This window comes from Pinus tabuliformis, chromosome 6 (genome assembly GCF_031772625.1).
Source record: "Pinus tabuliformis cultivar Carrire ecotype Pingquan chromosome 6, CPIR1, whole genome shotgun sequence".
NCBI lineage: Eukaryota > Viridiplantae > Streptophyta > Pinopsida > Pinales > Pinaceae > Pinus > Pinus tabuliformis.
Genome location: NC_142292.1, coordinates 439,827,429 through 439,855,062, shown reverse-complemented (window position 1 = coordinate 439,855,062; position 27,634 = coordinate 439,827,429).

Genomic DNA, 27,634 nt, shown 5'->3' with positions numbered 1-27,634 from the left:
ACATTCTGCAAAAATGCAAGAGTAAACGGATGCTTGTTTATGACTAAGTTACTTCAAATGATTAAATCACACACTCTTAAAGCTAGGCAACTTTATCAGTCAAGGGTTCGACAACAATAGCCTATCCCTTTGGAAACTGATGGAAAGGAAATTAGAGCATGGACCACGGGTCTGGGAGCGAGGCAGTAAATGCCGAGGCTCACTATAGCCACATATCGTCTCTCAAACCAAATGCGAGTAAATGAAACAACAGGTAAAAATGGAACGACAAATAAGAAATTGAACAGCAAATCTAGAATGGAACAACAATGCTTAAAATGGAACAACAATTATGAAATGGATCAGCAATCGAATAACTAAATCTCATGAGTAGTAATCAAGCTTTATCCTATCAACTCAAATGCACTCATTGTAATCAAAACTCCAATCTTTCATTCTCCAAGCAAATCACGCAATACGCGCTAATGGAACAACACTAATTACTAATTATGGAACAACATTTGGAAATCATACACACACAACACACTTGAAAAGTAATCTTATTTAACACCAATCGTCATCAACGGGAATTACAACTATGTTTCAAAATGGAACAACATTAATCCTGAATCATAAAGAACACATCTTTCAGATAAATTCCACAACACAAATATACATCATAAGAGCTCTGTAACAAAATAATAACAATGTTCAATTAAGTCTAATAATATTCAATCAACTCTGAAGGTATTGGTGATATAATGCAGAGTCAATATAACAGTTATAAAACCCTTAATGAACGAATCTTAACAGAGCAGATGATGTAACTTTATAAAGCATATTAGATTACCCACTAATGATGATAAGCAAACCACGCAGAAATCAAATCGTAGTGATACAGAAGCAAGTGTCCTCCAGGGCCGGGCCCTTAACCTCAAGGGTACACCGCTTTAAGTTAATCCAGACGCAGAGATAAGATAATCACCAAGTTTATATTAATGCATAAAACAGAAAGTACAATGAGCCAAGTTCAACAAGACTCGATGATCAAAGTTCAATCTTTAACAGAAAGTTACATAAAATCATCCTCCTCAAAGATAACAATGCCGTCCCTTTATATAAGGGTGACGGCGGAGATGTCTAAGCAATAAGATAAATAAAGCAGTGATCCCTCAGGATCGAAGATCCCAAGGGATTCGCCAAACTGTTAATCCTTAATCACTTCTTTTCTCCTCTGCTGAGCTGGTGCCTTCTCCTCCTTTTCCGGACCGGTTTGCTTCAACCTGCTTAGCCTCGTTTGCACTCGGTCCTTCGTCAAAGGGACAACAGTTACCCTGTTCTTGTCTTTTTGTTTGGAACATCAGCTCCCCATTTTTACCCTTTCTTGCACAGGAGAATGACAACTATCAGCGGTTAAGTCTTGCATACTAATTCCACATATTTTTTCATAATTTTTATTGTTTTCCACATTCATGATGTAAAAGATTCACCAGTCCCACTGAAAAACCATTGAAATGATCATAAAAACATACCTTTTTGGTACTCCACACACCCCCTGCTTACACTGTTTCATGCCCTCATGAAAACGTTGTAGTTGACATGCAAAGCAGTGAGAGAATAGGCTAGAGAAGGAATCTCATATGGAGGCCTACAGCCATGGTGAGTGACTAGGTAGTCAAAGAACTAGCCTGTTTGACCCTCAGGCATCTCATATAGGGCTTGATATCCGGGTGCAGGGTGCCAGATAATTGCACTGCGGAATCTATATCCTAACCAGGATGGCCCTGCCCTCAAGATGCTTTCGCCATAGAGGTTCAAACGGTTGGCAGCTAATTGAAAATTCTCATACTTAAATGGCTCCCTGAGCTGGATGTTTGGATTAGAGATTCGGTACCGGAATTTGGCTGCATCAATGGCGAGGTCTTTGATAGAAAGAAAATATTCTAAACTTTGTCGAATGAGTGCCTCGTGCATGGGTCCTAACGTTTCGATGACACCCGGAGTTCTCATGAGGTTTCTATGTGCTTTCCATAACCGTACTGGGTCCCTAGGCTCAGCCCTTACCCACAAGTCTAGGCCATTTTCCTGCCTCTGGAAAGTGTTATAGGCTTTGAGCCATTTAATCTGATTAACCCCGAATGAGATGAATGCTTGCAATTGAATGTCCCCAACAAAAGGGCCAGGGTTCAGTTCAGTCTCCTGATCTAGCACGAGGTTATGCAAATGAAATTCACATAGCAATCTCTGGACCTTCAGCCCATAATGTTTACAACAATCTATAAAGTCATTGACAATGTTAATTTGTATCGGGGCACCTGCTTTAATAGCTTTTAATTTAATTGTAAGTACCGTTCCAATAAAAACAGAGCATAGTTTTTGGCAGGGGCCCTACATGCTAAAACGTCATTGTATAAAGAACACAAGGTATCCATCTATTTGATAACAGTATCTAGCCTACGGGTTACCTTTACAACTTTCTCTTGTTCCTTTCGCCACCCTTCAAAGGCCTGGCTTTCGGATTGGTTGATGTTCCTTAGTTGCTGTTGTAGTTCTTCATACTTCTCGCGAGGGACTGTTTGCTCTCTAAGCCTTTCCATTTCTTGCTGAGCTTGTTTCAATCCCTTGTGAAAGGTCCTTGTCTTGGGATCTCTTTTCCATGCAGCAGTGGAGGGCGGGAGTTTTACCTGAACTTTATTATTGCGTTGTTTCGAGTTCAGAACCCTTATCACTCCTGAGGGTGGTGCCTCTGTTTGAATTTCCTTGTTGTCCATTTTTTTTTAACACGAATACCAGCTTGCTGCTGTTCCTTTTCAAATGGAACAACAGTCTGTCCTTCAGCGTCATTTGGAACAGCAGCTGGACCTTCAACCTCATTTGGAACAACAGCTGGATCTTCAACAGGGTTTTGATTAGCAGGGTGATTTTTGGTCCTCTGCCTTTTTATCCTGCGGATTTTTACTGCAGTGGTAATCTTTTTCTTCCCAACGGTCTTCCTTACCCTCTGCCTCACTTTTAGGATCCTGGTCTGCTGGTGGAGCTGGGCTATTATGCTCAATAACCTCCGTTGTTCCTTTTGTAATTCCCTAATTTCCAATGTTTTATTAAAAGGAACAGTAGGCTTTTTGCTGTGTTCTGGGCCGTGACTAGTCCCTGGATCTTTCTCCTGGGGTGCTTCTTCACTGTTTTGTGCTGGCTGTTCTGGGGTAGGAACCCTAACTGGTTCCGTGACTTCTTTTTCTATCCCTACTTCCTCCGGAATTTCCTCTGGTGCCTTGGGAACAGATTGTTCCCGTTCAGTGTCTCCTATCTCCTTTTCATCATGAACAGGCAGATTTCCTTCTTCTGCCTCTTCTGCATGTGGTTTTTCGGATGTATCTTCTTCCTGGGGTTTGTCACAGAGGTATGATGGAGTGGAAGGTTGGCCATACTCACCCATATTGGCCAAGATTGCGGCCAATTCATCTTCTCCCACTGGGTCCTGTGGTGGGCTACCTACCTGCTGTCCCATTTCCTCCTCCTGCCTGGATTGTCCAGCTTCTACCTCAGAATGCTCAGCTTCCGTTTCAGGATGCTCAGCTTCTGTTTCAGGAGGCTCAGCTTCTGTCTCAGGAGGCTCAGCTGCTTCCTCATTTTCCTCTTCGGATTGCTCAGCCTCCTCGGCCTCTCCTTCCTTTTCTCCTTCAACTTGTTCTTCTTCTACTTCTGGCCGTGAGGGTTGCTCATCCTCAATTACCACTGGCTGGCTGGTGCTTTCCTGGAGTTTTTCCAGCCTTCCTCTTATCCGGGCTAACTGGACTGATTTTCTACATTTCTCTGGCTGTTCTGGTGTATCAGTGTCATGCTTACGCTTTGCTGATTCCTGGCGTGTTTCTGGTCGTTCAGATGTGCTCGCAACATGTTTTTGTTTTCCTAATTCTCTGCGTTTTTCCAGACGTTCTGGTGTGCTTGTAGTATGTTTACATTTTGGGGAAGGTGCTGTCGCCCTCCCCTCAATTATTGTAATTATTTCTTCCCAGCTGCTTTGCTGCTGGGTGAGGCTATGACTAACTATTAGTCGGATTAATCCATGGTGGCTGACAACTGACTCTACATGCTGTGCCTTTTTTAGGCTTTGTGCGACGTCATGAAGTAATGAATTCAAAAGTGCAGGAAGATTTACAGAGCATTTCTGCTTTAGAACAGCTAAGAGTTTAAGATGTCGTGGCCTTACCACGTCTTTTCTCCCCTCGCAGGTGATGTAGCTTTGTACTGTTCTTGCTAATTTTGCCCAGGGTTCTCCTAGCGTTGCCGGCAGAACTCCCTTCCCCTTAATCGTCAAGCTCTGGCCTTCATCCTGGAAAATTTCCATGATCTTCTGTAGTCTTTCCTTCTTTAGTGTCCATACAGGTTCGGTGGCTGGTAGTCTCGAGACTTCTGCGATTATATCGTCGGTGACCGCTATCCACTTCCCCCTCACTGTGGAGTGATCCTCCTACAGGTTCTGCAAAAATTCCATCGCCACTGTTTCATTGGACTCCTGCAGGCGACTGAGATAAGTCAGCCATCCTGCTCTTTCCAGGATCTCCCGAGCAGCAGCAGAGGCTGTCAACTCCTGTGGTTCGCTTCGAATTGCCATGCCTCCCATGGTTTCACTGTGGATTCTCAATGGAACAACAACTGCTTGTGCTGTTTGAAACACAGAGAGGATAATAATTGTAGGATTTAGAAAAAAAACACAGAGTATGCAACAGAAATGACTTATGAACAACAACTTGTGTAGAAAAAAATAGAAATATCATGCCGTTAAACCGTGCCATTTCCTAGTACACTATCTTTCCCGAATAGTGGGTTGACACATAACCCAGGGAATAATGAGGTTAACCTCCCCCCCCCACAATGCGATAGGCTGTCCCAGCCGTCAAAGAAAGGAGTGGCAACCGATCTGTAACCAAGTCATAAAGGAAAAACGTATGAAAATATGCCATGTTTAGAAAAACAACGGATTACCAAAATCGAGGCGTAAAGTTGGATCGCGTATTACGTAAGAGGCTGCTGTGATATGATGCGAGGCCGGGGGATAGGACGTCTGTCGTACTTGCCAAATCTCAAGTGGTTATTGTCACCTCCTTTGCCATGATTGGTGTAATAAATGTTCATGCGATATATAAGTCGGGAAATAATATATGATTAGTGCCTAGGATATAAGAAACAAAAGAGTATTAGTATCCTACCTATTGGTGTAATCAATGTGACTTTGATACCATTAATAGTGCTCTGCTGCCGACAGGTGTCCATAACCTTGGCAGAGTTGTTTATTTCACCCCTGGAACCATGATCCTTTATGTGCATATTAAGGAATGTAATGTCAAAGTGTAGGCCATTATGCTGGCTTGGTAACCAGTTAGCCATAATGCCATTCACGAGGAGGGGGCGAAGAGTGGGCAGGCCGGCTTGTGATGAGACCTCCTGTTCCAAGGTTTGTTTATTTGATATACCTTTTGGACCATATCCCTGGTGTGGTGGCCATAGTGGGAATGCCACTTCACTTCCATCCTCATGATCATGGTAGGCTGGCTCTTGATGAGACCCCCTATCCTGCATTTGACAATTTATAATTCATTTGTTTTTACTTTTTTTTTTTCATAAAGCACTTTTCCTTATATATACACAAAGGGTGGTTCAACACTCCTTAAGAGTAGGAATGGTGGAAGAAGTCTTATCATCTCAATAGGAGGATATAAACCCTTTGCTCTAATTCCTAAACAAAAATCAAAGAGGATTAAAAAGAATGGCATGATAAAGATAACCAATCAGGGCAAAATTAATAAGACAATGACAACAAAAGATAAGTATGTCCTTCCTTCTGTCCTCTTACCAATACAGAGCCTTATAAAGATAGTGATTTAAAATTTTCTGATTTCAGTATGTTGTGATTTTGTATTCATTGCAGAAGTGCATAGCTGTCTCTAAAAGACTTTGAAAGAACAGGAGCAAGAAGCATCCTCAAATTTGGATCAGCAAAAGGGATAAGCTGTTTCACAAGGAGAGAAAAAGTATGCTAGAAGTGTTCCTTTTTGAGAGAAGAACAACAAAGGAGCATAGGTCTCAAAAGTGCAAATGCCGTTCCTTTTGAAAAAGGAACAACAGAACACACCAATGCCGTTCCTTTTGAAAAATGAACAGCAGAACACACCAATGCCGTTCCTTTTGAAAAAGGAACAGCAGAACACACCAATGCCATTCCTTTTGAAAAAGGAACAGCAGAAAATAAAAAAATGCTATCTCTCTTGAAAAACAGTACAACAACACACTCAAAATGACGTTCCTTTTGAAAAAGGAACAACAAAAATCAAAATGCTGTTCCTTTTAGAAAAGGAACAGCAAAACAAGCAAACGCCGTTCCTTTGAAAAAGGAACAACAAAAATCAAGAGTGCTGTTACTTTTGAAAAGGAACAACATGAAAATGAAGAGTGCTATTCCTTTTGAAAAGGAACAGCAGAAAAATCAAGAGTGCTGTTCCTTTTGAAAAGGAACAGCAGAAAAATCAAGAGTGCTGTTCCTTTTGAAAAGGAACAACAGAAAAATCAAGAGTGCTGTTCCTTTTGAAAAGGAATAGCAGAAAAATCAAGAGTGCTGTTCCTTTTGAAAAGGAACAGTGGAAAAATTAAGAAATAAAAAATGCTTTTCCTTTTGAAAAGGAACAACAGAAACACGCAAATGCCATTCGTTTCAGGAACGACAAAAATCGAAATCTTTGACAAAAGAACACATTTAATTCAAACATATGTACACGAATGAGTTTGAAGAAAAGAAATTATGTACAAATTGTGAAAAAAATGAATTCCTTAATGAATTACAGGTGAGGAAGACTTCTCTTCCTCTCCTAAAATCTCCATATTAATGTCTCTGCGTAGCTGTTGGCAGAAGGATTCCCGAGTGAGTAGTTTACGATAGAGACGAACTCGGTGGCCATTCACTTTGAAGGCATATCTAGAACCGTCAATGGTGATTAAAGTGATGGTCCCATTGTCATGTACCTTCTGGATTTCGTATGGTCACAACCAACGAGTCTGGAGTTTCCCAGGGAAGTCTTGAAACCGAGAGTCATATAACAGAGCCCAGTCTCCCTCGTGGAAGACTTTGTTTTTGATGAGCGCGTCATGCCATTTAGCTCGCTGCTGTTGAATCAATGTTGTATTTTGTAGTGTAGAGAGCCTAATTTCGTCCAATTCAATGATCTGCTGTAGCCGATTAATCTGTGCCTTGGTTAGATCTAAGCCAACTTCCTGTGCTGTTCGTAATGTTTGGATTTCAAATTCTATAGGAAAAATGAGTTGTTTTCCAAACACTAATTGATAAGGTGAGTAACCAGTGGTGCTTCTCCATGTTGTTCTATAGGCCCAGAGTGCTTCAGGTAGTCGAGCAGCCCAATCATGCCTATGTGACGCAATGGTTTTCGTTAGGATTGATTCTATTACCTTATTGCTGCTTTCTACTTGTCCATTCGCCTGTGGGTGATATGGAGTAGTCATTTCGTGCTGGACATGATAAATTATTAAGTGTTGTAGCTAATCTATTGCCAGCAAATTGTGGTCCTTTGTCTGTAATTATTTCCCTTGGAAGGCCATAATGTACAAATAGAAGGAACATGAACTGTATGACAGAGTCCTCTGTGGCTCTTGGCAATGCTTCTGCTTCAACCCATTTGGTGACATATTCTGTTGCCACCAAGATATATGTTCTTTGATTTGATGAGGGGTTGATGGGTCCAACGAAATCAAGAGCCCATCGCTTAAATGGTTCGATGACTAACTGTGGTTTGAGAGGCATCTCGTCAGCTTGACCAGGATGTCCTGCTCGCTAGCAGCTGTCATAGGCTTGGACAAATTTCTTTGCATCTCTGAAAATCGTGGGCCAATAATATCCTGTCTGTAATACTTTGTGTCCAGTTCTACGCTCAGCGAAGTGTCCCCCACATGGTCCATCATGACAGGCTTTTAGGATGTCAAAGATTTCATCTTCTCGAACACATCTCATGATATGCATGTCTGCCCCTGTGTGAAACAAATAGCCCCCAATCCAGGAGAATCGAGTACTCTTCTGAACAATCTGTTTTCGTTCATTAGGGGTTAAGTGTTTTGGTAGTTTACCTACTGCAAGGTAATTGGCAACATTAGCATACCAGGGTGTTCGAACGGCAACAACAAACAGATGTTCGTTCGGAAATCGATCTTCAACTGCTGCTGCATCTATTGGCTTTGGCATTCTTGAGAGAAAATCGGCTACAGGATTCTCTTTGCCGGGCCGGCCCTTGATTGTGATATCGAATTCCTGCAATAAGATCAACCATCTAGTTATTCTGGCATTTGTGACAGGCTTATTTACTAAATATTTTATGGTGGAATGATCCGTATACAAGATAACATGATAGCCTGTGATATAATGTCTAAATTTATTGACAGCATGTATTACATCTAGGAATTCTTTTTCAGTAACAGTGTAATTTAATTCAGCAGGGGATAAATTTTTGCTGATGTAATATATAGCGTATGGTTTTTTATCCTCTTCCTGCCCAAGGACCGCGCCAATGGCTGTATCTGAGGCATCAACTGATATCTGAAATGGCAAATCCCAGTTTGGTCCTCGAAGGACTGGGGCTGTGGATACGAGCTTCTTTAAATCCTTGAAAGCACGTTGACATTTTTCTGTCCAAAGAAAATCAACGTTACCAGTTAGTGCATATAAAGGTGCAGCAATGTGTGAATAATGTTCTATAAATCGTCTATAATATCCAGAAAATCCAAGAAAGTTGCGTACCTCTGTTTGAGTAGTAGGAGTGGGAATAAGCAAAAGTATTTGGATTTTGGCCGGGTCTACCTGAATGTCGGCTGCTGAAACATAGTGTCCTAGAATAAGTCCTTCAGTCATCATCATGTAACATTTTTCGTGGCTTAAGCAAAGTCTGGTAGCTATGCAGCGTTGTAGGACTTTTTCTAGGGTATTTAGTGCTGGATCAAAATCATCTCCATAGGGTGTAAAGTCATCCATATATACTTCAAGTCCATCATTTATTAAATCTGCAAAAATGCTAAGGATAGCCCTTTGGAATGTGGCGGGAGCATTACATAGGCCAAAAGGTAGAACTCGGTAGGCAAATGTTCCCCAAGGACAAGTGAAAGTAGTTTTATCTTGGTCTTCAGGGGCAATCTGAATCTGATTGTATCCACTGAAGCCATCCAGGAAGGAAAAGAATTTATTTCCTGCCAAAGTATCTAGCACTTGGTCTATGAATGGGAGAGGAAAGTGGTCTTTTTGTGTTGCTTTATTGAGTTCCCTGTAATCCACACAAATTCTCCATTTCCAATTCTTTTTTGGTACCACCACAAGTGGAGAGACCCATTTGCTGTCAGAAATAGGATAAATAAAATTGACATCTAAAAGTTTCTGAAATTCCGCTTTTACCACATCCTTTAGATGAGGATTAAGTCTTCTTTGCGGTTGACAGACAGATCTAGCATCTTTTTCTATATAAATGTGGTGTGTACACAATTGTGGGTCGATTCCTTTCATATCAGGGTAATGCCATGCAAATGCTTGTTGATATTTTCTTAACAGATGGATGAGCTTAGTTTCTTGTTCAGATGTGAGGTTGGCATTGATATTTAAAGTTTTTCCCGGTTCAATTTCCACAATTTTACTATTTGCGACAGAAGTAACAGGTATTGTTTGATCATGTGTGTCTTTCAGAGGATCTTCTTCTAATTCATTATCAAATGCTGCTTCTATCATGTGACATTGTGTGTAGGACCCGGATTCAGTTTGACTAATGAAGTTGTTAATGGCATCATCTTCTGTTTGATGTTTAAAATCAAGTGCCTCTTGTATAGTCAATGGAGATCTAATGTTATCAGTAAGGTATGATACAAGATACTTGTTAGTTTTAATTATTGTGAGACTTGGCTATGCTGGAGGGTATAGAACCAAATTCTTGATATCAGGTCCTTTGGTTATGGTCATATTTCCTTGCCGGCAACCAATGTAAGAATCGACGGTGGCAAGCCAAGGTCTACCTAGGATTAGCGGGTGTCCATCAAGTCGGGTTTTTGGATTAATTATCAGGAAATCGGTTGGATATTCCCAGGAATCTACAGAGACCATGACATCATGTAGAGTACCTTCTGGTCTAACCACAGATCGGTCAGCCAATTCTAACAAAGTAGAGGTAGGTTCTATAGATGTAATGCCGAGCTTTTGACAGGTAGTGGTTGTTAAAATATTGATTGCAGCTCCTAGATCAACTAAGGCATTAGACAGGGTCTGACCGTAAATTTGAACAGTTACAATTGGATTTCCTGGGTCTTCATATTTAATGGGTGTTTCTTTCCCAGATAATAGATCAGATAAAGTACCGACTACTTGGATTCTTGGATTAGTTGTTATATTCCTCCTTGGTTTCTTTATGCACAATTCTTTAATAGTTTTTGCGTATATAGGAATATCTTGAATAGCTTGGAGGAACGGGATTTTTATATACAAATTTTGTAATTCTCCCAGAATCTCAAAGTCAGGATACTGTAAAGGTCGAGGTATGACTAATCGTTCTGGGAACGGGGGAGAGGATGTAGTTGCTTGATTATGAGTCTGCCGCTTATTTACATCCTCTTGTTGCAACTGATGTTCTCTTGATAACTGATCTTCAATATGAACTATTTTATCTCCCTCAATGATATGTCCAGATCATAATTGAAGATCGTTACACTCCTGTAGGTCAGGTCCTATTTCTGGTGATTCTATGATTTGAAGAGATTGGACCGGTCTGTTATTTGGATTGGGGTTGGGTTGGGCTGGGAGTTGCGGTCTCAGATTAGACTGGGGATTTTGTTGTAAAGCTGGAAGAGTAGGTTGAGGGAGCAGAATAGTTCCTACTGGCTGTTGCATCGGTCTTTGCCAGTTTGTCTGCCAGGGTGAACCTTGTGAAGTAGGGGAAGTCCATTGCGGAGGGTATGGGCTATTTTTCCAATATGGTGGAGTATAAGGGAAATTCGGCCAACCAGATTGGCTTGGCTGATTCAGCCACGGGTTTGAAGAAGGAAACGATGGTGGTGACCAGTTTGAAAATGGGGGTTGGGGCTGATTTTGCCACATATTATATTGTTGAGCATTATATTGTGGAGGCTGAAAAGAAGAGGTTGGGTCTGAAAACATACCAGATTGTCTTGGCTGCCACTAGCGGTGCTGGTTGATCAAATACACCGATTCTGGTTCTTCCTCTGCTTCCTTGTATACTGCTTTTAATCCAGGAAGTGAGGGGCAGATTTCCGTAAGATGATCATTTGTACAGATGGCACATGTTTGGACTGTATCCAGTGGACACTCCTTGTGACTATGTTTTTTTCTGCATCGGGGGCAGAAGATTGCCAAATTCTGTTCTGCCTTCATCTGCTTCTGTTTGGCTTGCATAATATCAAGTTGTGTAGTTAGTGTCCCTAGAATATCAGTTTTAAAATTTTCTAATAAATTTCCAATCTCCACACACGTTACTCCTTTTGTTGATATTTTATTGTCTCTTGCAAACTGATCATATTCTGCCGGTTTTATTCTTGTACTGCCTCTTGAACTCCTGATACATAAATCAATAATGTCAGCAAAATTCTCTTGATAAATATCCCCTTTTCCCATGATGTTTAATGTTTCAATCCACTGTTCCTTCATGCCCCTTATCAATGCAGTTTTTAACACATTATCAGGTAAAGGTAGTGATGCATAAGGCGATCTTTGTAAATTGTATTGAAAACGTTCCACATATTCTTCTAATGTTTCGTTCGGTTTGGCTGTCATTTGGAATATTTCGTCTTTCAATTCTCTAGACCTACAATAATCCTGATATTTTTTTAAGAAGGATTCTTTCATTTGATCCCAATTGTTGATGACCCCACCACCTAGTCCCATAAACCATCTTAAAACAACCCCCTTTAATGTAGAGGGGAATAATTTCAATCTCTGGGGATCGATGGTGTAATCATATCCCTTGCACAACACATCAAATTCGAATAAAAATGCATCCGGATCTTCTGATGTGAGACCGTGAAATGTAGGGATATGTTGAAGAGGGATAGCTTTCATGGGCGCATTTGCTGTAGAATCCACTATAGGGTATTGTAATGTAGAGGTTTGAGTATTTGGCTGGTTCTGAGCCATAGGATCGAATATATGCCAATAACCTTCTGGGATATCTAGGAGGGTATTCCTAGGTTGAGAGGGAACGATTTTAGCAGAGATAGTTTTAATGGCACTTCCTTTATCTGGGATAAGAGGAATACCTGATGTCTGAGGAGATTGGACTCCTTCAACAATGATTTTCGCAGTGCTCCCCTTATCTAGGCTGTTTAATGGCTAATCTGTTCCAATGGGAGATTTTGGTTCCTCGGTTTCCCCTGTTTCTCCTTCTCCTTCACAAAAGTTGTTGAAATTCCCTTCCTGCAATAGTTCTAGAGTAGAATTTTCAATTTCTTGAAAGTGCTGCTCTTCAGTTTGACTATGCACCTCAGCAAAGGCTACATATGGTGATCCTGTGGCCTGAAGGGAACTAGTAGGTTGTTTAGAAATAATTTTCCTGGGACCTACTGATGGCTGAGATTCTGTTTTCTTATAGATTTCATCTGTGAAAGTTGTTTGGCCAAGGGTCACCGACCCCTTAGCTTTTTCGGGTTTGGATGGAAGCTTAATATTCTTTTCTGGTTTTTTCTGCTTAGTCATGCACTCAAATGAACTACTAAATTCTATTCAAACAAAGCAACAACAAATCTGTTAGGAAAGCGGATAGTGGAGCAGGGCTTTTACATGCTCTGCACGCAGGTTCTTACCTTCCGTTTTTAAGATCCAACTCTTCCCTAGCAGGTTTGTACACTACTCTGAAAAAGACAAATGGCTACACTCTTTCCCCAACAACGGCCCCAAAATGTAGAGCTATAAAAAGGGTCTCTTTCACCTCTAATTACCTCACATTAATATGTCAATCCGGGAGCGTTTGGTTATTTCAAAGAGTGACTCAATCTGATGCTATTTGTCAGAGTAATGCTAGTAGTACATCTTTATGCAAAAATACAAGAGTAAACGGATGCTTGTCTATGACTAAGTTACTTCAAATGACTAAATCACACACTCTTAAAGCTAGGCAACTTTATCACTCAAGGGTTCGACAGCAATAGCCCATCCCTTTGGAAACTGATGGAAAGGAAATTAGAGCATGGACCATGGGTCTGGGAGCGAGGTAGTAAATGCCGAGGCTCACTACAGCCACATATCGTCTCTCACACCAAATGCGAGTAAATGAAACAGCAGGTAAAAATGGAACGACAAATAAGAAATTGAACAACAAATCTAGAATGGAACAACAATGCTTAAAATGGAACAACAATTCTGAAATGGAACAACAATCGAATAACTAAACCTCGCGAGCAGTAATCAAGCTTTATCCTATCAACTCAAATTCACTCATTGTAATCAAAACTCCAATCTTTCATTCTCCAAGCAAATCACGCAATACGCGCTAATGGAACAACACTAATTACTAATTATGGAACAACATTTGGAAATCATACACACACAACACACTTGAAAAGTAATCTGATTTAACACCAATCGTCATCAACGGGAATTACAACTGTGTTTCAAAATGGAACAACATTAATCCTGAATCATAAAGAACACATCTTTCAGATAAATTCCACAACACAAATATACATCATAATAGATCTGTAACAAAATAATGACAATGTTCAATTAAGTCTAATAATATTCAATCAACTCTGAAGGTATTGGTGATATAATGCAGAGTCAATATAACAGTTATAAAAACCTTAATGAATGAATCTTAATAGAGAAGATGATGTAACTTTATAAAGCATATCAGATTACCCACTAATGATGATAAGCAAACCACGCAGAAATCAAATCGTAGTGATACAGAAGCAAGTGTCCTCCGGGGCCGGGCCCTTAGCCTCAAGGGTACACCGCTTTAAGTTAATCCAGACGCAGAGATAAGATAACCACCAAGTTTATATTAATGCATAAAACAGAAAGTACAATGAGCCAAGTTCAACGAGACTCGATGATCAAAGTTCAATCTTTAACAAAAAGTTACATAAAAGCATCCTCCTCAAAGCTAACAGTGCCGTCCCTTTATATAAGGGTGACGGCGGAGATGTCTAAGCAATAAGATAAATAAAGCAGCGATCCCTCAGGATCGAAGATCCCGAGGGATTCGCCAAACTGTTAATCCTTAATCACTTCTTTTCTCCTCCGCTGAGCTAGTGCCTTCTCCTCCTTTTCCGGACCGGTTTGCTTCAACCTGCTTAGCCTCGTTTGCACTCGGTCCTTCGTCAAAGGGACAACAGTTACCCTGTTCTTGTCTTTTTCTTTGGAACAACAGCTCCCCGTTTTTACGCTTTCCTGCACAAGAGAATGACAACTATCAGCGGTTAAGTCTTGCATACTAATTCCACATATTTTGTCATAATTCTTTATTGTTTTCCACATTCATGATGTAAAAGATTCACCAGTCCCACTGAAAAACCATTGAAATGATAATTAAAAACAAACCTTTTTGGTACTCCACACTGATATCTCCACTTTTTCCACTCTGGAAGCATCGAGATGGAGAGAAAAAAATTTGATGATCCAATTTGGATCAAACCTCCCCATTTTGTGAGGCTTTTGATCCCCACAAATTTCTACTGAATGAGGAGAGGAAATTTTTCCTCCACCTTCTCTCGAGTGTACCATTAAGATTTGCCTGGAAGTTTTCCTTTCAACCAAATATTCCAAAGGTCATCAAACCCATATCTTGTAGTTTTGGACCTCTTCTAAAAAATTATATCTTATGTCAACTCTACCTGAGCATTTGGTGCCAAATCCTCCATAGAAGGTAGGACATGTTCCTCTTCTTGATCTAGCATTGAAGGTTCATAGAGTTTTAGATTCTCTACGTTCAGAATTGAGTAAATGTGCATATATGGTGGTAAACTAAGTTGATAGACATTATCACCCACCTTCTAGAGTATCTCAAAGGGACCATACCACAGAGCCTTGATTTTCTTACCAGGCCCCTTTAGCCTCTCCTTGTTCAACTCTAGCTATTCTATATCTCCCACCTTGAACTATTTCTCTCTTATATGCTAATCATGCCTAGCCTTATACTTCTCATGTGACTTCTACAGTGTCTATTGTACCTGTAGATGGATCTAACTGATTTTATCTATAAAATTTTCAGTGCTCAATGCATCTCCTATAAGATCTTCCTTTACTCCTCCTTGCTGCCCATATGCAATGACCAAAGGTAAAGGCAAAAAATATCTAAAACAGATTGAAAATGGGATCTTTCCTATATAAGTGTGGATTGATTTGCTGCAAGAGTGTTGTATATATAGAAAATTTTCATCCGAAGACTTTGGATGCTTCTGGTTGTATCGCCTCAGAAGCAACACGAAAGTCCTGTCAACTACTTCTGTTTGTCCATCTATATTTGGATGGAATGTTTTATATCTCTTCAAATTCGTGTTCGTCTTCTCCCACAATTGTTGTCCAGAATGTACTTAGAAATATTGTGTCCTTATCTAAAATGATGCTCGTTGGTATACCAAATTTCACCCACGCGTGTCCAAATAACAAGTTTGTTGCTTCTTGTCCACCAATAATATTTTATATAAGGCATCAAAATGCACATCTTCCTGAACTTGTGAACTACCACAAACATGTAGTCATGTCCCTTCCTAGTTGTTGGTAAACCTCTCACAAAGTCCATGGAAATTCTTTTACAAGGATGAGTGGGCACAGGTAAGGGACGATATAAACCCTGTTTCCTATTTCTATGCTTGCTGGTACAACAAAGTATGCATCCTCTTATGAACCTAGCTACATGTTATTGCATATTGGGCCAATACACATACCTTTGCAAGTTGGCCATGGTTTTCTCTACACCAAGGTTCCCTGAAACCTTGGAGTTGTGAGCCTCTCTAATCAACTTCAATCGCTCACCAATAGGAACACACAACTCATCCAACTTGAAGAGTAACCCATCCTAGAGATGGTAGTCAATGGTGCTGTCACCATTGCACACATGAATTTGAATTTGGAACTATTGAAACACCTCCTTGAAGTCCTCATTATATGAATATGCCTCTCTGTATGCATCATGGGTGAATGGCTCCATGTGCATAAGAGTTACCAAAGATGTGATCTTTGATGTGGGTGGCCTTGAGAGCACTTCGACCAACTTGTTTGTGTTTCCCTTATTGTACTTAATCATTAAATGAAATTGTTGTAGAAACACCATCCACTTGTAATGCTTAGTCTATTGTAGCTTACACCGCACCTGCAGGTACAGTAGTAGCTAGTGGTCTCTGTGGATTACTATCTCCTTCCCCATGAGATAGTGCCTCCACTTCTCCACAACTTTCACTAAATCATAGAGCTCCTTGTCGTAGGTAGGGTCGTTAATAACTTCTCCATGAAATACTTCAGAATGAAAACATACATGCATTCCTCCCTACATCACGTCTACTCCCATAACATACCCACTCACATCTATCTTTACTTCTAAGGGTTGCTACAATTTTGGTAATTCTAGAATTGGTGCTTGAATGATATTCTTCTTTAGCTCCTCAAAAGCCCTCTGCCAACCCTTTCCCCACTGGAAACTCTTGCTACTTACTGTTATGGTGTGAAGTGATGCTACTACAACTAAAAATGAGGCTATGAATTTCCTTAAGTATTGTGCTACCCCAATAAAACTCCTAACCTCATAAACATTAGTAAGTGCCAACAATTTCATGATGGCCTCCATCTTGGAAAGATCTATCTTCAACTCTTCTCCACCTATCACATACCCCAGATACACTAAATACTTGTGTAACCTCAGACTTTTTGATATTTTCTAGAAGTTGGCACTTCTTTAATGTCTCCAATACTTGCATCAAATGTGAGATGTTCTCCTCCCAGGTAGCACTGTATACTAGTATATCATCCAAATAGACAATAACAAATAAATCTATAAAGGGGTGAAATACATCATTCACAAATATCATAAACGTAGCTGGTGCATTGCATAAGAAAAGTGACATGACTAACCACTCATAAAAACTTTGTCTAGTTTTGAAGGCGTCCTTCCAGGTATCTTCTTCTTTGACTCAAACCTAGTGATATACATTCTTTAATTCTAGATTGGTGAAGCATTTTGCTAGTTGCAACTGATCCAATAGATAATCTATCTTGAGCAGGGGGTACCTATTCTTGAGCTTGATTTTGTTTAAGACCCTGTAATCTATACACATCCGCCAAGTACCATCCTTATTTGGCACAATGATGATGGGTGACCCACATGGTGATGTACTTAGTCAAGTGACACCTTGTTCCAGTGGCTGCTACAACTATTTCTTCACCTCACTTTATTCTATAATAGACTACTAGTACAACCCAATGTTTGGAAATGGGGAGTCCGAAAATAGTTGAATCTCGTGTTCCACTCCCCTCTTAGGTGGTAACCCTTTAGGATCTTAGAACACAACCATGTATGCATGTAGCACTGCACTTCCAGTTGTTGCTTCTGTTTCCTAGTACTCTCTTCTAGGGATGCCTTTCCTTTTACCGACTCTTCTACAAAATGATTTTCTCTTAAAAACAATAAAACATACTTCTTGCTAGAACCGATCAATTTCTTGGTTTGGTTGGCACTTACCAATGAAATTGTCGACTTACCTTTTTGCACATTGATGGTGAATGATTTTCCATCCTTGACCAACTAATACTGGTTGGATCTCCACATGAATATTTCATCTTTAAATTACATGTAGGGACTTCCAAACACAACTCCACATACATCAAGGGGAACCACATCTAATTCTACTTCATCAATAAAATCAACATTGATGAAAAATTTAATTTTCACTATTTTGTTACCTTCAACTCTGCATATTTATTTACTCTTCCTAGTGGATATGGGCTTGGATGATCACAAATTTCCCAATTTCTTGACCAACTCTGTTGCAATGATATTCACTTGAGATCCCGAGTCAAACAAAGCATCAATCTTGGTCTTCTTGACTTGTATCTTTATATGGAAGAGTTTGGTCATTTCTTTCTCTTCATGTTGCTTAAGGCTACTCAAATTCACCTCCTTCTGCAGTGATGTATAGACAATATTCTCATCCACATCTAAGCTTCTTTCAACATGGTTGCTCAAATCAGTGGCCATGAGATTCTTCTTATTATATTTCTTTTTGTTCTTTCGGTTAATCTTTGAATGCAACTTCCAACACTTCTCCTTTGTATGTCCATCAATGCTACAGTGGTTGCTAGGACCTTTGCACCGATGTGTTTTGGTTTCCATCCTTTTATATTTTCTCTCTTTTTGCATCTTCTTCTGCTCATTAGAAGTGTTGAATAAAGTGTAACTAGGTTCGGTCTTGTACTTTTGATATTTTTATTTATTCAAGAAAAGAAATATTATTTTTGTTATATTTATCAATGAGTTTCTTTCTCATTAAAATAGGTCTAGCACATGTTAAAGTGCTATAGGTGAGTCAAAGAGTCAAAAGAAATTTTGAAGACCGTTAAGGGCATGCTACACCATGCATATATTTGTATAAGAGTCAAAGAATATCCCTCCAAGCAAAGACAAGTCCTCTCAGTGAAACGACTTCACCAAAAGGAGCAAAACCAATGAAGAAAAATCAATTCAGCCTATTATCCTCAAGTCGGCCTAAGGGAGGGATAATCCTCTATATATAGAGGCTTCCCACTCCTCCAACGACAAGCAAATCACCTCTGAAATTAGCGAGCAAGGAAGATCAAGAAAATGGTGAAAAAGGATGAGTATAAGGAGCCTCTAGTGTAACGAAGAAGGAGAAGTCATCACCAAAGGAAGGAGGAATGTTTCTAGGGTAAAACATAGACACATAGTACAACATTTGACGAACGATTGGGATGTGCGTTACTAATCAAATGGTGCTTGTATTGTCTTTGGAACCCTATTTTTTTTTTCATTTTTCCTCCTCATTCCACATGATTCATTTCTTCCGTCTCCCCGATGGGGGGTTTGATAATTTTGTTTTGTTTTCAAGCGCTCTTACAACACTTATAGTTTTCCTACTTTTAATTTCCAAATTGGTGTCGGCTCTCCTAATGGTGAGAGATATCGACTAAGAGAATTTTAATTAACAACACATTTCCTTTTCTTTTTGGGGAACATTTACCCACAACAGTCCTATGCACATAATATATTAAATTCCTAGTTTCTAGGAGTCTGTCTATGGTTATTCTAAAATAATAATTTGTCAACAATTTTGATTTTATATAATTTATATTCGTAACATTGCCACTTCCTTTAGAAGCTTTGTCCTCAAATCTTAATCGTTGACAATTTTCTTCGGTTTGAATTTGTCATTTCAACATATATAAATCGACGAATTGGTGCCTCTGCCTATATAATGTCTTCAATCTAGGTTTATTGATCAATTTTTATTTTTTATGAATTATTATAACTATCCAACCATATGTATATTTGATTGAATGTTTTATTTCATTGTGTATAACATCGTACCACTACACTGTACGACATATCGTATCACTCCATCGTTTGACCTGTGGGAAAAGATCACGCTGGAATTTTTATCAGACTAGGATTAAAAGTGGGAGATGCGGCTCGGGTAGGGTCTGGAAGATGGAAGCATAACCGTATCAGAATAGGTGATGGATTTAAGAGATGCGACAATTTGGATAGAGGAGCCAGAGGAATGGTGGTAGGAAATATGAAATGTTGATGCACTTGAATTAACCGTACGTAACTGGAGGTGTGTCAAAGTCTGTCAGAGAGAGAAATGGTAGGGAAGGTATGGAACAGAGAACACTATGTTTACGGGGTGAATGGTCAACGGACAGGAACAATGGTGGACATGACAAGGGGAATAGATAACTATAGCACTAACCAACACTTGTGAGCGAATTGGATGATTCAAGGATGCTGCTCTGATCTAGGTTGTCTGCATAATAGAAATCACGTAATACAAGTCCTCAATGTTGATATCCTTGGCAATTATTCTAGAAAATTATTTGTAGCAATGTAAGGACCACTGAGTGAAAAAATATATTCACTTAATTCTCTTCCAAGGATTTGCTCAGCCTGGGCATTCATCTCATAAAATAATTTTAAAAACATTCACAACATAAGGGGTTTGATTTTTGGATAACCTTCATCATTCATATAAAGGTCCCCTATCATTCTCATATAGGATACAATCACTGCATATTCAATGAATTTTTCATCAGGATACCAAAGTGAAAAAACATGATGAGTAAATTTGCGGTCCAGACTACCAAACAAGTGAGCCAGGCCAAAATCTCCTACGTTTAGTTGGTTGTTAGATGTAATCAACAAGATATTTGGTTTCATATCCCTATGCAAAACCCATTTTTTAAGGCAAACAGGAAGCCCCTTCAACGTCATTTGCATATAGGATTTTATATTAGCTGTGGAGAGAACTATGTTTCCGTCTTTTATAACAGTCTCAAGATCAATCTCCATGAATTCAAAGACAATATGTAAATTTTGTTTGTGTGGATATGCATTTATTAGTTGAATTATATTTAGATGTGAAATATCCTTCAATAATTTGATTTGTCTTAAAGCAGTTACATTAACACCTTCTTTGGATTTACCCAGATGGATTTTCTTTACTGCCACAGTTTTGTTTGTCACAGTATCAAAGGCCTTGTAGATGGTCCCAGAGGTACCTTTCCCAAGGGTGATACCTTTGTGGTACCGTCCAGAGGGATTGCATGGATTCAGAGGCGGATGGGGAGGAGGAACACAAGAGCCTTTTCTATTATCAGAATTAGCCATTTTCACTTCCTTTTCATCATTAGAATGAGTAATCTTCGCATCTTCATCATCAATAACTCTATTTATATTCTGAAATTAATTTTCTCCACTTATTATCTCTTATTTCATTTCATTTTCCCATTCATCACCATTATCAGAATCAGCCTTGGTTTTTTTGTACTTGAAATTCATTTTTTCCACTTCTTATCTCTCAGTTCATTTCATTTTCCCATTCATCACCATTATTAGACTTTAAGGAGGTAGCATTAGGAACCATTTTTCCTTGAAATTACATTTCTAACTTACTCTATTAGAGTGTTTGTATTTATCATTCCCTGTTGTATGGGTCATTCCTTTATAATGTGAGCGCTGACCTTGTCTTGTCATGATTTCAAACTCGTAGTTCCAGGAATAAAGTTCTCTATGGTCTTGTAGCAGGGATAATTAATTTTCACCATATTTTACTCAATGACTATTTAGAATTATGGCCTGCTTGGCTGTTGTTGGCTTGTTGGGGCCTGACCCAGGTTCAGAGGTGATTTAGCCAAACAAATCCCGGTACTACTAGCCCTTTCGGCAACAGTCCGTGGAGCACGGACTGAGGTCTCACTTGAAGTAGTATGGGAGGGTCCTAGAACTAGGTTTCCACACTCTGGAGATGTCTGATGAGTTCAAGTGGTCTATGGTTCGACCCTGCAAGCACGTGGCTACGCGCACTTACCTGTACCTCGTAGCCTGTGATGCTGCCTTCGCGCAACCATACTCGGGGGCCGAACACTGCTATTACCCAAGTTCTTACTAGTAATCTACTATTAGTTGACTAACTTAGCTTATTTATATACTTTCCAGTATAGTGAACAATATTCACAATTCATACAAGAGCGCGCAGTAAATAAACAGTATAATTGCAATTCATATCCAACAAATAATAACCCAAGAATAGTTACACGGAAATAAGATAAAACTTCTCTTTATTATTCTCTTCCTTTGGTTGTAGACTTGACTCTGTGCTGCGCACTCAGCTGCAGGGGTCTGCACACTTAGTTGCGGACTCTACTAGGCCTCTGTGCACTCAGCTGCAGAGCCTTTTTCTACTCTATGACACAAGGCACACTTTTCACTTTGACTTAATCTCTAAGACCCTTCATACCCACCCTCTCTTCGATTTCTTTACAACTTAGAGCCTCGCTCTATTTATACAATCCCATGGTCCACAGACCATGGGTAGGCTGACATTACATTACAAACTAGGGCTGAAAACCATATGAATCTATCATACTTCAGCGCTCGCAATTCGCGGGGCTTTACAACATTATTCGGTCAAAACATGGGCTTTGAGCCCAAAACATTCCGTGGGGGGATTCCATGCCCAACATGCCCCCAACACAAACATCGTGACTTGCCCTTGAGTCACTCTGTCAGCGCGAAGATCTTGGCGCGGAGTCCCTCCAACTGTTCTCGAACGGTACTGATTTTGGCAGCACACTGAGCTGCTGCTTACTAAACCTTTTGCATCCGCTCTTCTGAGACCTCTGTGTCCGGCGCACTTCCCTGCATCTGCGTGTGCATCCCATGTATGTGCATGATCTTCCCTTCGATATTCGCCGTGATCATGAAGGCCTCGTCAATCCATGGATGAACGCGCGCTTTGGGGACTTCCTCCTTATGTCGCGTTGCATCCACCTGCTCCTTTAGTGCCTTAGCTTGCTGCATCCTTGCAAGCCATTGAGTGAGGACTACTGTCTGCGTAGTTCCTCTGACACGGTCATATTGTTGTTGGAGTTCTCGCACCTCTGTCTCCAGGCGTTGGATGTTGGCGTCCTCCTGCAAAGTCATGAGGACCTCCAGTGCTTGTTCCAACATGTCGGTACAGTCGTGCACTACACCTCCAATTTCTTCCAACCTTGTTGTGATAGGGCTAGCACGCTGTTATTTGACTTTCGAGGGAGTGGAAAGCTATGCCTTCAACTGCCACTCGACGATTTGAAGATTCAGCTCTAGTTGAACCTTTGTCATTTCTTCCTTGGCTTTGCGGACTCCGGTTGCCAATCTGTGGATCCGCAGTTCTACCGGTAGATCTACTGCGATGGCTGTTGAAAATAGAAAAATGAAATGCTAAAAATAGAAATGCTAAAAATAGCATTGCTATAAATAGAATTTTAGGATATACTTCAACTATGTTGGAAATAGCAAAAAATAGAAATGCTAAAAATAACATTGCTATAAATAGCATTTCAGGATAGATTCCAATTTTAATTAGTCCCTAAATTAAAATTGAGAATTAAAATTCGAATTTGATCTCAGCAATTGTTTGAAAAAAATTAATTAATTCATCTTGAGTTAATTAGTTGGAGAAAATCAAACATGAAGTCTTTGTGAAGACATGCAACAATTATCCCTTTGATTGAGGAAGTTATCCCTTAATTAAGGAGATAAGGATGAGTTGTAATTAGTTAGCTTAGTTAACTGAGTTAAGTCCAGTTAAATTAGTTCCAAACAGTTGGAGGAACTAATTATGAGTTCAGTCAGTTAATGCATGCATGCATGCAACTAGTTTACTTCAGATAACTGAATATTCTCTCATAAATAACTCATGCATGTCAGTTATGATAAAGACCCAGTTGAGATTAAAGGAAGGGACATTGTACTATCAGTTGGAGGAATTTTGCTATATAGGAAACTCATCCATGCAGAAGGAATTATCTCCTTCAGGACTGCGCAGTTAGATCAGAGGTCAGAGAGTGTGTGAGAGGTAGTTCACATAGGTGGCAGCTTTTGGAACCCAAGAGAAACTGCACAAGGAAATAGGAGGCTTGGAGCACAGAGGAGAAGGATGTGAGAACCTTTGACTGTCTGTGAGCAGCAGTGAGGGATTGTACTGAGAGCTGGATAGCTTGCGAGCTAAAGCTTTGTGTAATCTTTGATATATTTCCACTTGTTTGATAATACAGATAGAGGGGTTTTTAGAGGGGTTCTTCCATGTTTATGTGTGATTGATTTCTCATTCTCAGTTATATGTGTTATAAATTAATCGTGATCAAATTGATTAAGCTTCCGCAAGTTTGTTTGTAGAAGTAGATCTAGTATACTGCTTTAGTACATTGCATTATCAGGTGATCTATAGTGGAAATTTCTACATGGTATCAGAGCTAGCTGATCTATAGAGAAATTTCTACATGGTATCGGAGCAAGCTGATCTATAGAGAAATTTCTACATGGTATTAGAGCTATCTTATCTATAGAGAAATGTCTAAGTGGTATCAGAGCAAAGGTTATCAGAGCTATGAACAGTATATGAAGAAGAGAATTCGAAGTAAAAAAAATTGGGATGCGAGTTTGCAGAGAAGATCTGAAAATTTTTGTGCAAAATTTTATTAAACAAATAGTAGATCTAGATTCCTTGCGAAAAAAATACCCAAATTAAAAAAACAATCAGCTGAATTGGAGTTCGGATGAAGGAGATATTGCTGATTTAAAATCAGCTCTTTTTCTAGAAAATTTCATAACGGCGGGAAAGATGGAACATATTGGTGTGCTAGCCAAGAACCTGTATGCACTTGAGGTACAAGATGCATGCAAAGCCTTGAGGAGCAAGGCAAAGGTTAGATACTTGGTGGTTGAGAGGAAGAGTAAATTACCTCTCAACATGCAGACCCAGAAGAAGTCTCAGACAATTGTGGAGGAGCCAAAATTGGTGAAGCAGCTTCAGGAGGTTGTGGAGTAGCCACAACTAGAGAATCAGAGAGGAGACCAAATGGAGGCATCCACTCATGCAGAGACCTCCAATAGGGGGAAATTTCAAGCCAAGTGGGAAGAGGGATCACATGTAGCCATACCTCCTGGTGTGAGGTGGGGCAATGTGAAGTGATAGTCCCAAGAAGGCTGAAATAGGGGCAGGATCCTTGAGGTACCCAACCTCTTTGATTAGACCTTGCTATAGGAGCCTCGACGAGGAGTAGTAGGACTAATTGAGTGGGTAGAGAAAAATGCGGATAGAGTGGCAGAGAGAGATATAGTGCAAGAGTCCTAAGACAACGCAGAGCTAGCAGGCTGCAACAATGTGAGAGGCACAGGAGTGTTGCACCAGTGTAGGATGGCACAGAGAGGTGTACAATGGTGGGTGATGCAGGGAGTTGTTGTAGCATAATAGAGGTTAGAGAGGGATCACTTGTCAATGGCAGAGGGAGCTTCAACATCAGAGGGTGTTTTTAGCCCAACAGGGAGGTCAGTTGGGAGATCAGTTACTTACTTCTCAGTAACTGAGTTGTAGTGCAGCATTGGGCAGCACGATGCAACATGATGAGAGGAGGTGCAGTGCGGATGCATGCTAGGAGATAGGACCAGCAGAAACACGGATGCAACAGTAGGAATCAGTGTGATTGATGCAGTCAGAGATCAAAGTGAAAGAGGCTAGAACAATCAAAGACTGAAGAGCACAGGGGTGCAGAGTTTTTAGTCGACAGAGGCAATAACGGCCAGAGACTTTGATGACAGAGGCATCATTCTCATTCAGGTTGGATATTTTTTTTTTCTAGAGTTGCTGGAGCAACAACACTTGAGAGAAGTGTTACATGCATAACATTCCAAAGGTTCAGGATCGGGTTCTAGTTGAATGCCTTTCTTGTTGAGAGGGAGTGTTGAAAATAGCAACAAGAAATGCTAAAAATAACATTGCTATAAATAACATTTCAGGATATACTCCAACTCTGTTGGAAATAGAAAAAAATAGAAATGATAAAAATAGCATTGCTATAAATAGCATTTCAGGATAGATTCCAATTTTAATTAGTCCCTAAATTAAAATTGAGAATTAAAATTCGAATTTGATCTCAGCAGTTGTTTGAAAAATAATTAATTAATTCATTTTGAGTTAATTAGTTGGAGAAAATCAAACATGAAGTCTTTGTGAAGACATGCAACAATTATCCCTTTGATTGAGGAAGTTATCCCTTAATTAAGGAGATAAGGATGAGTTGTATTTGAGTTGTAATTAGTTAGCTCAATTAACTGAGTTAAGTCCAGTTAAATTAGTTCCAAACAGTTAGAGGAACTAATTGTGAGTTTAGTCAGTTAATACATGCATGCATGCAACTAGTGTACTTCAGATAACTGAATATTCTCTCATAAATAACTCATGCATGTCAGTTCAGAGAAAGACCTAATTGAGATTAAAGGAAGGGACAATGTACTATAAGTTGGAGGAATTTTCCTATATAGGAAACTCATCCATGCTGAAGGAATTATCTCCTTCAGGACTGCACAGTTAGATCAGAGGTCAGAGAGTGTGTGAGAGGTAATTCACATAGGTGGTAGCTTTTGGACCCCAAGAGAAACTGCGCAAGGAAATAGGAGGCTTGGAGGGCAGAGGAGAAGGTTGTGAGAAACTTTGACTATCTATGAGCAGCAGTGAGGGATTGTATTGAGAGCTGGATAGCTTGTGAGCTAAAGCTTTGTGTAATCTCTGATATATTTCACTTGTTTGATAATATAGATAGAGGGGTTTTTAGTTGAGGCTTTCCCAAAATTATTCTTCTGTGTTTATGTGTGATTGATTTCTCATTCTCAGTTATATGTCTTCTAAATTGATCGTGCTCAAATTGATTAAGCTTCCACAAGTTTGTTTATAGAAGTAGATCTAGTATATTGCTTTAGTACATTGCATTATCAGGTGATCTACAATGGAAATTTCTACAATGGCCAGTGTCGAGATGCATCGGCAAGTGTCATCTACCACCTGCACCAAATGTTGATTGTACGACACCAACTTGTCGCTCTGCAAGCTGAGCTGTTCTATGTTTATTTTCTGCTCCCTAAGAACTTGGATCGCATGGCTCTCCCTAGCGTGCAGCTTCGCTGTTATCCCATCTTGTAGTAGATACAATGTTTTGCGCGGAAGGGCAGCCAGATTAAGGCCAAGGCCTTTCATCATGCTAATCGACAATCAATCCATCACATCTAACGACACTAGAGATCCCTCTAGCAACACTATTGTGTTTTCCATCCTTGCACACAACAGCTGCTTTGCTGCTGAAGTTCCTGATGCAACGTGTGTTGACAGGTACCTTCCTGAGGGGGCCGCACCTGTAACTCCTGCAGCTGTGCCCTGAGGGCCCCCAACACAGTTTGGTGCTCCTGCATAAAATCCTGAAGTGTTTCACTTATGACATCATGGATCGTCTCACCGATGTCATGGAGATCACCTTCAGTTAAGGTGATTGGGTCAATGGCCAACTTCGAGGCCTTGAACTTCTTCCTTGGGCCCAATCTCTCTACAATACGCGGGCACTTTAACTATGTGGATGTGACCCCTGGGTCTGCGCTCCCTTTTGCTATTTCTGTTTCCTCTGCCTCTGCCCTGAGGACATTGCTTGGCCCTTGTTTGCCTATGCTGTTGCTGCCTCTACTACCTGCGCTACTGCTATTGTTTCTGCTGCCTTCTTCTACTCCATGGTTTTCTGTGCCGCTTCTCATACTGCCCTTACCTCAACTGCTGCTTTTTCGTTCCATATTTTCTTTGCCAATTTAGTGACGTGCAGCTTAGCATCATCCTTTTTCTTCTGGGTTGCCACCATCTCCAATTCCTCTAAATCTGGGGTGCACCATTTGGGAGGCCATGTATCCAAGACAACAAAAATTGCGTTGTCAGTGGCTACAAAAAGCAGCTTCATCCACTACTTCACTGGATCCTTTTGCGCCTTGATATAAATGTTGTGCATATTAGCTTTGAAGTCTGCAAAAATCTACAAACTATTGTACATTGTGGGTGACAGGTGCGGCCGCCGATTGATCCACATCCGGAT